The sequence below is a fragment of the Panicum virgatum genome, chromosome 8K (genome assembly GCF_016808335.1).
Source record: "Panicum virgatum strain AP13 chromosome 8K, P.virgatum_v5, whole genome shotgun sequence".
NCBI lineage: Eukaryota > Viridiplantae > Streptophyta > Magnoliopsida > Poales > Poaceae > Panicum > Panicum virgatum.
The window spans coordinates 38,155,729-38,165,644 of NC_053143.1; positions in this window are offsets into that span (position 1 = coordinate 38,155,729).

Consider the following 9,916-nt stretch of genomic DNA (forward strand, 5'->3'; position numbering starts at 1 on the left):
CAAGCCATACAAAAGCATCAAGATCATATTCTTAGCCCTTAGCACACTTTGAGAGTGTTGTGTAAAGGATTAGCTCTTAGTGAGTGAGATTGCAAGGCTTAGAGCCTTTGTGCTGTGGTTCATTAGCGAACCAAAACACGAGCTTGGTGCGCCGGCACCTTGGAGCGTGAAGCTCGCCGGCAACGTCATCGACCCTCCGACTTGGTGTGGAGCGGCGACGACATCTTTGTGCGGGGGACGTGGAGACCCCCATCCTTTGTGGAGAAGCTCCTTAGTGGAACCCGGGGCCAAGGTGACCGTGATTGTGTTCACGAAAGAGACTTAGTGGCCGAGTAGCAATACTCTTAGTGAGTGCTACAACAACATGGATGTAGGTGTGCCTTTGTGGCTAACCGAACCACGGGATAAACACCCGCGTCAAGAGTTTGCTATCTCCTATCCCGCTCTTTAAGCTTCCGCATTTCATACTAGCAATTTGTGTGCCTTTACTTTCGTAGAATAGTTCTTGATAGGAAAGGCTATAGGTTGCTAAACTCTTTTGGGATAGGGTTTTCTCACTAGAACAACCTAGTTGCACATCTAGATAGCATGTTTTAGTTTAAGTTTTGTGCAAACTAGTTGGATCTATAGGTCTAAGTTTTTAGAGTACCTAATTCACCCCCTCCCCCTCTTAGGCTAGAGCACCCGATCACTTTCAACACGGAAATAGGAAAATTTTCCTACATTCCAAGCGGGGCCTATACTTGCCTTATTTACTCACCCTTGCCACCATATCATATCACAATCTTCTCTAAGGCTTCATTTAGAACACATGATTTTCATAGGAATCGTGTAGGAATTTCACAAGAAAAACGTAGGAATGGGAAAATTTTCCTCCATTCCAAAGGAGGCCTAAGAGCATTGCTAATTCTTTGTTTTTTTGGCTAGTATGAGAAGATCTAGAGGCGCAAAACTTTCCAAAGCAATTACAAATTCTATCATATATCATGTTACATATATTTTCTTTCACGATATAAATACGGATATAGTTACAACAAGTTGGTAATTTACCCCAAAATGCTATTTTCACAAGGAAAGCTAAAATTAGAAATTTATATATGCTTTGTAGCTTGTATTACCATATTGTTTTTATAACTTATTGTTGTTCTTAAGGGGAAAAAAGAGGTCATTTCCATCTTAGATGGATGCAATTGGGGTTGCGGCCCTGTCATTAGTGCCGGTTTTCATTTATCCTCTCCACTTCATGCTCATATGTGATGAAAAGTATCATATGTTTCGTAGACGTGAATGCTGCAACTGTGGACCAGACCACTTGCCGGGCTGGCCCTGCTCTACCTGTCTCCTATTCTTCTTCCTGATTTTCATAAACCTCCATGTACTAGTACTATCCAAAGGCTGAGTCCAGATGCCGTGCATAACGTTGTTTGAACACTTTGGATACACCGTACGTAGGGTGGAATTTAAATATAAACGGTGAGATAGACGATCTGCTAAAGTCGGCAGAAATGGATACATTTTCTTAATAATCCCACAGTCTCCCAATAAGCTTTTTTTTTTGCCAAAAAATCCTCACTGTATCCCCCAAGTAAAAGGAGGGTCAGGCCTTTCTCAGCTACGTGTCTGTTTGGTTTGAGGTCAAACTTTAGCCGGTCATATTTAGACTAATTTTGACCGTATTTAAATTTAAATTTTGCTAACTATTTTTTTACTCATTCACACGACTTATTGGGGCCCTAAACAAACCATGTGATTGAGAAAAATATGTTGTTTGGCTGAAAAAACTTTTAGACTCAATTGTGGTTAAAATTAGTATAAATTTGGCCGGCCAAAGTTAGGCCTCAAACCAAACAGCCTCTGTCAAGCCCGTGCAGTATTGGCAGAGCCAAGGCCTGGTCGGGCCCAACAAACATGTAGTAGATATGGCGCCTTTTTTCTTTTTTATATTTAAAAAAATAAAAATTTCAAAAATATATGTCCGTTTTCAAAAATTTCAAAAATATACTCCGGTCGCCCTATGGGGGGCGACAGGGCTTATATGTAAATTTTTTTCTTCAAGTTTGCAACCAGGTCCCTGGCCAGGGGCGCGCGGGAGCGGGGGGGCCGTCGCCCCCCCCCCCCCCCCCGGGCGACGGGGGGGCCTGTCGCCCTCCCCTCGGGCGACCAGGGGCCCCACTCGCAGGCGCGGCAGGGGGGCCTGTCGCCCCCCCCTCGGGCGACCACCCCCCCCCCTCCTATATAACCCTTCTACCCCCATTCCCTCCTCATTTCAGCCTAAAAATTCCAGCAAAATTCCAGAAAAAAGAGAGGGGTGAGGAGAAGGGAAGCGGCGAAGCCCTGCCGGATTGTACACTTGTGATCTGCAGGTTAGTACATTTAGCGTATGTATTTTTCCATTGGTATTGTAGAGTAATTTAATTTAATTTAATTAGTGCTATAATAGAACCGTTTAAGTAGGAGTTTAATGATACTTTAGTTACGTAGTAGAAAATTAGTACAACGCGTTTATTATTACAATTGCAGTACTATTAGAGATGTGTTTATAAATTAATTACGATTTAGAATAGAATTTCACATATGCAGTATAGAATTTGAGTGTCATCACGTAGTTATGAATACTTATATGTTATAGTTGAAATTCATACTTAGTTTTTACGGATTATTGAATAAGGTAGTGAAGTAAAAAGTATAACTCCATAAGTATTCTTTGATACACAGATATGTTGAGCAAGATGCAGTTTCAAGTATTTTTTGGTGACTACAATGTTTTGTATGGGCCAAACGGAATAGACCTTTCTGCCTTTAAGTGCACATCTAGCGCCATAGATAAACCTCTGGAGAGGAGCTTTGGTTCCATATGTAAGTGGCTGCAGCGTGGGTTCCGTGTTGATCCTGAGACACATGTGATGACCGTCCAGTCTCTTGTTAATTGGGAGGTAGAAGGTGATTTATGGGAATTGATGATGATACACACCACTGATGACTGACAGAAGTACATGCAATCAGCTCTAGAGCGTGGGTGGCTCTGGCCATTCTTGTTCAAACCCGGGAGAAGACACAAAATGAAATCCAACATGGTGCAGATCAAGCAACTCCAAGTATTCGAAGAGAGACCAACTTTGTTGCGCAAGATGAGTCAGAAGAGATAGAGAATCAAAACATCGAACCACAGGGCCTTGCTGATGAGGGAGAGAGGATACATAGCATTGTGGACGAGATGGAGGCAGAAGACCAAACCGCAATGGAGATGGAAGAAGATGATGGCTCATCTGATGACGAGCAGTACTCATTGCCAAAAGAGTGGAAGGAGCATGGTTTTGGCAATCATGTCGCAGAAGACATACGAAATAAGGCATGGGAGTACAGAGGGAATGAGGTAGTGCAAGGTGCAACATATCCAAACATTGAAGCCGTAAAAGATGCTGTGAGACTATGGGCAATATCATTGAAAAGAGAATGTAGAGTCGTGAAGTCTGGCAGTAAAGAATATGAGATGAAGTGTGTGAATGATGGATGTCCATGGCGAGTACATGCATTCAAGGGAAAATGGAAGTCGAACTGGAAATGTTCCATTGTGACAGAGCACACTTGTTTGCTGTCAGAAGTTGTTCCCTCGCATCGCAATATATCATGTGACTTTGTTGCAAAGCAAATATATGGGTTGATTATGGACAACCTAAATTATGAGCCGAAAATGATTGTTCGACACATTGAGCAGACTTACCAGTATACCATTAGTTATTTGAAGGCATGGCGGGCTAAACAAAGAGTGTTTGAGATGCGGTTCGGCACATACGAGGCATCATATGATAACCTACCTCGTATGTTATCCCAGGTTGTTGCAAGAAATCCAGAAAGCTTTTATGACACATACCTCGTACCAGCCGTGATTAGGGGGCAAAGCATTCTGCAACGAGCCTTCTTTTGCCTAGGTGCCTGTGTTAGGGCATTTTAGTGTTGTCTTCCGGTGATCTACATTGATGGCACATTTCTGACTGGAAGGTATAAATGTCAGATACTCACCACAATTGGGGTAGATTGCAACAACCAAATAGTTCCGCTCGCATTTGCATTTGTTGAGAATGAGAACTTAGATAGTTGGTATTGGTTCCTTGAACGAGTGAAGGTTCACGTTGTTGCTGCACGTCCAGATGTGTGCCTTATTAGTGATAGGCACGCAGGTCTGCTACAATGAATACTGAAATTGCAACGTGGAAATGTGACAACGCTTCCATTGTGGCCCGATGTCCAAAACAGGTGGTGCATTAGGCATATGGGTGCAAACTTCTATGACCACTTCAAGAACAAGGATCTTAAGAACATGTTTAAGAGGTTGTGCACCCAAAAACAACAGAGAAAATTCAATGCATTATGGCAGATGCTTGATCAACTACTGCAGAGCTAGTGAAGGTAAGGGCATCTGGAACAAGCACGAGTCAGGCTGCAGAGGCTAGGGATTCAATTGAGAAGCCATTTTCACACTGGATTCGAGGTGCACCTAAAGAGAAATGGTCATTCCTTTATGATACCAAGGGAATAAGGTATGGTATCCAGACAACGAACCATGCAGAGTGTTTCAATATGGTTATGCGTTCTTGTCGTGCCTTTCCTCTTGTGGGAATTGTTGAGTTCATCATGTATGGGTGCATGAAGTATTTCAGAGAGCGTTACATGGCTGCAAACATAAACATCAGCAACCCCCAAATTCAGTTTTGCATAAGAGTGACACAATATATGCAAGAGAAGATTGAAAAGGCCAAACTGCACCGCGTCATATCGACAGGTACAATGGAGCATAGATTTGAGGTTCTATGCAAGGATAGAACTGGTCGTGGTATCCGTAGAGTTAGGGTGGTACAGGAGAGTTTGATTACAGTAGATGGCAAAGCCTTCTGCTCCTGCATGAAGCCTAAGTTATTGCATTTGCCATGCTCGCATCTCATTGCGGCATGTGCAGAGTCTGGGTTGCAGCCAAGAGTATTTGTTTCACCTTACTTCAGTAAGGAAGCAGCTGTATCCACCTGGGGACATGAGGTATACAGGATTGGAATAGTGGGACTTTTCATTCAGAATAATGAGGATAAGATGTTTATTCCTGATCCAGCCACTAAGACAGGCAAAGGCCGCCGTCAGACACGTCGTATTCGGAATGGTATGGACAAGTCCGAAGAAAGCAAGGCAGAAAAGCGTTGCAGCCAATGTGGAGCATTGGGTCACAACTATAAGAAGTGTCCTCAGAATACACTTCACGATGCTGCTGACGTCGATCCTTCCGGAAATCCCAGAGATGGAGCACCTCCTACGTTCAAACGACCATCGGCGAGAATTGCTCGTGGAAGGCACTCGGTGTCATGATCCACCAGTGTATAGTTTGTACCTATATACTAATCGTGCGTGGAGTTTGTATCGAACATATCTGTAATATGTAGTAATCGTGCGTCCAGTTTGTATGGAACATATATGTAATGTCTAAATATCGTGCGTGGAGTTTGTATCGAACCTATCTGTAATATGTAGTAATCGTGCGTGGAGTTTGTATGGAACCTATCTGTAATGTATAAATATTGTGCATCCAGTTTGTATGGAACATATATGTACCTATGTGTTCTCATATATTTTTGACTGCAGGTATGGAGATGGACACCTTGCTAGACCCAGTTATCGACTCGAGCCACAGGTCTTTCTTTGCAGCAGTTGAGCACTGATCCCTAGAGGTGCTACGTCCTCGTCCACCTGGGGAGGCCATCTCTATACACCACGATTGGGTTGATAGGTATGTAATGAAATATTATTGTTTATCACTTATGTAGTCGTCGGTATTCCTTTGTTTCGACAATTTTGTTTATTGCAGGTTACGTGAGTCCGGTCTACTGACTCTGGGCCGTCTTGTCGAGGGTGGGCCTATTCAGCTCGACTGATCCCTCTCGACGGCGCTCGTTGACAGATGGAGGCCGGTGACACACACGTTCCACCTCCCGTGTGGGGAGATGACTCCTACGCTGCAGGACGTGGCCTACCTCCTCGGCCTCACTATCGTCGGGGAGGCTGTAGGTCCGCGTGTGGTGGCGGCCTCGTGGAAGGATGACCTGAAGGCCTGTTTTGCCCTAGTTGACCGCGTGGAAGAAGCAGGTCCGATCAACCCGAACCCGCGAGCAGCAGGTCCTTCGAAGACCTGGTTCCTACAGTTTACAGTATGTATTCCTTGCATATTTAAGTTTAATTGTTACAATTCACATGTTGTATTGTCAGTTGAAACCATTAATTTTAATTGTTTATGCAGTCTACCCAGTTGGCTGCGGATGCCGACGAGTACAGTGTGACCAGATCGCTAGAGGCGTACCTGCTTTGGTTGTTTGGTTACATCATGTTCAACAACACTCATGGCAACTCGGTCGATATGATTCTCCTTCCGTATGCACGGGAGATTGCGGATGGGGACGAGGACGTACCGCCCTACAGCTGGGGTGAGGCGGTACTTGCAGCCACTTACCGTGGACTCTGCGACGGCTACAGCAAGACACATGGGAATGCTGTCCTGGCGGGGTGCCCACTACTGCTGCAACTTTGGTCGTACGAGAGGATAGCCGTTGGTCGGCCCATCGTCAGCCACGAGGCTTACCACGTGGTCATGTACGGCGACGAGGAGGACGACAGGCCCACTATGGGAACTCTCTGGATCTGGCATCAGGTATGTTCGCAACAAATGTAATTTTGTTATTCATTGTTACATGATGCATTAGCGCACTTTTAGTTTTACTTATTCGGACTGCAGAGGTCCTGGGCGCATTAGCAAGTTAGACGCGCATATCCTGGGTTTGTTTCGGAGCTCGACATGCTGACGCCCGAGGACGTTGTCTGGGAGCCTTACAGGCCTGAGGCTGTGGCTACCCATGCACCAGCAGGCCTGTCTTCGCACTGCTCCGCGAATGCGAGTCTGTGGTTTACTACAGCCGTCCTGGTTTACGACATCGCGGTTGAGGCATATTGCCCCTGGAGAGTTAGGAGACAATTTGAGCAGCGCCAGGAGTTTCCGGTGCCCACCGCGTTGGAGCGTGTCAGTCGCCAGAACCATAGGTAATTATGAATGAACTTGCCTCATACATTCGTGTCGAATTAACGATTCTTCGTGGTCCACTTTTGTAGGATGTTAAGGAGTGGCTTGCCGTGCTCTGATGATTGGCTCACCAAGATGCAGCCGTGGGTGGACCAATGGGAACATGCAGACGAGCACTTGGTCCATCCAACAGGACCACACACAGATAGCTCCTTCAAGGCTTACCTCACCTAGTACTTACCCCGGACTCGGGCTCGTCTGGTTTTTGTTGACACTCACCCGCAGCCACACCAGGCGAGGCCTCAGGATAGCTATGCCCGGCACCACGTGGAGCCACTAGCTGGCGCGGTGAGTCTCTTGATCATATTTGCATATATATGTTAATATTCATAAGATAATCCATGTGTTTCTAACTGTTCCTTTACTGAATGAATGCAGTTTCACCTTTGCAACATGATGGAGACGGACTGCTCAACTTAACTGACGAGGGTACGTGCCGGATCCCCAATGACCCAGTTTGAGCAGACAGAGGCATGGTCGAGGCAGCGAGACCAGTTGCGTCAGGTAGTGCACAACTTGGGAAACCGTGTGCAGTACGAAGACAGTCAGGGGCCGTCCCAGGCCTCGACCGTGCACGGGCCGACGTCGCAGTTCTTCACAACTATAGGTAACGTAGATATCTCTTTAAAATTAGATCAAGTGTTCCTACATATTTACTAATATCATAAACAGGATACGATCCAGCTACTGCGTTCGGCCATACTGGAATGTTTAGAGGGACACCACCAGTTGGTGGACCATATCCAGAGATGGTACCGGGGCTACAGATCCCGGCCTATAGAGGTTAGTTTATGTTTCGTATTTCAGTTTGTACATGTCGGGACGAATGACACGAGCGTATGCTAACATCCGCATTTTATGCATAGGATTCTACCCCGATGCGGGCGCCGGACTTCTTCTTCCTCCTTTCGACCTGGTACAAAACACTCTCTCAATACACTCACTAATTTACCATGCAACATATGTTGGTTTACATTTATATGTTACACGGGGTTTGTTTCGAGTACATTCATTCCAGATAACGAGGGCTTCACCTTAGACAAACTCGACAACTTGACTCCAGAGTCACCTGGCGCGCACGGTGACACCTATGTCTTGGGGTATTCATAGCTAGGAGGAGCACCATTTGGGATCTCTCAGCAGCAGACACCGCAGCCCCATTTGCGTCCTGAGCGACAGGTGCTGTCCCCGGATCGTCTCACGTACTCCGAGGGCCATGTCCGTGCCCAGCAGAGGGCTAAGAGGGTCAGACGCCCTAGGGGTGGTTAGATATATCTGATGTTTGTATCTCTGATGTTTATTTGTTATGAGATAGCTGTGGACCGCTTATTTGTATCCGATGTTTATGATTGTTGTAGTTTACTTGTCATTTGTTTATATAGATACTATTAATGTGAACATGTTATGTTTGTGGGTTCCATAATACTCGTGAAATAAGGGAAGTTCTTGTGATTTTTTCCGTGATTTAATGAAGGACAAGTTAGGTGCGGTAGGAGTTAGCGGCCGAGATCTCGCCGACGATGATGATGAGTACCGCATACAGTGTAAACTTCGTGACACGCTTGAATAGCTCAAAATAGGGACCATAGTGTATCTACCTACGAGTACGAAATCACAGGTTGCCACTGCTCAGCACGGCGATCATGGGTTTCCGACATGTCGCATTGTTTGCCCAGACATACGTGACAAAAGACGACAACCCAATAGCAGAGCCCTTTCACCATTTCAAAAAGATGTGTCAACACGGTAACCACACCAGCTCACCTTCAAAGCAGTCTCTCTGCGCGAGGACGACAGACCTGTCATTCTACAACGAAGGTCTGTGGTGTGTAGTGGGGAAGACGGTATCTAGGCGCGATCGACCGAGCGGCAGCAATGCAGGAATCTAGACTTTTCAGTGTTAGGTTAGCTAGCCTCTTCACTGTGTTGTCATGTGGGCTTGTCAGGTGAATTTACATTCCACACTCTGGGTATCAGACCTTTGTGCGCCTATAAATAATCCGAAGTTTGTGACTCCCAGCAACACTCAAACACCAAAGCTCATTGTATACCCAATGTCTGGAGGTGGGTCTAGCGGGAAGAATTACTACGGTTTTAGGAAAGGAAAAGGGGGAAGAAAAGGAGACCCCATAATAAGGAAGGGGCCTCTTGGACCTGATTCCCGAATTTTTGGGCTCAAATGAGAAGGAAATGGAGACCAGGGCTTATATAGGGTCGGGGGGCCTGTCGCCCCTGCGGGGGGCGACAGGACCCTATCGCCCGTGTGGGCGAAACGGGATGAACAGAACAAGACCAAGGCCATGGCAAGCCCGTTGCCAAGGCAGCCACATGAGCACTTCGGCGGTTCAGCACAGAGAAACTACTTCGGCAATTCATGGAAGTCAAGACCAGTCATGAGCGTAGATCAACAGCAGCAGCCTCCTAGGGAAGCCTCCCAAACACCCCACACATAGAACAACTCATACAGAGGGGGGTACACTTCGAGAGGAAGAGGCAAGAGCTTCGCTAGAAGAGTCAACAACACCTCCAGAAGACAGCTTTACTGCACCTTTTGTGGTGTCGACAAGGGGCATACAACCACGAATTGTGAGCATACCATGGCGAAGTTGAAGGAATCGAACGATGCCAAGCTAGAAGCACAAGACCCAAAACTGAGAGAAGTGAACAACATACCCCAGTACTGCCCCGTGAACTACGGCATCCCAGACTTACAGCATCCCAACTACACCCTCCACCAAACCAATGCCGAGCCTTTGAACCAGCAGCAAATACAGCGGCACCAACATCCACAACAGCAGTTACCAG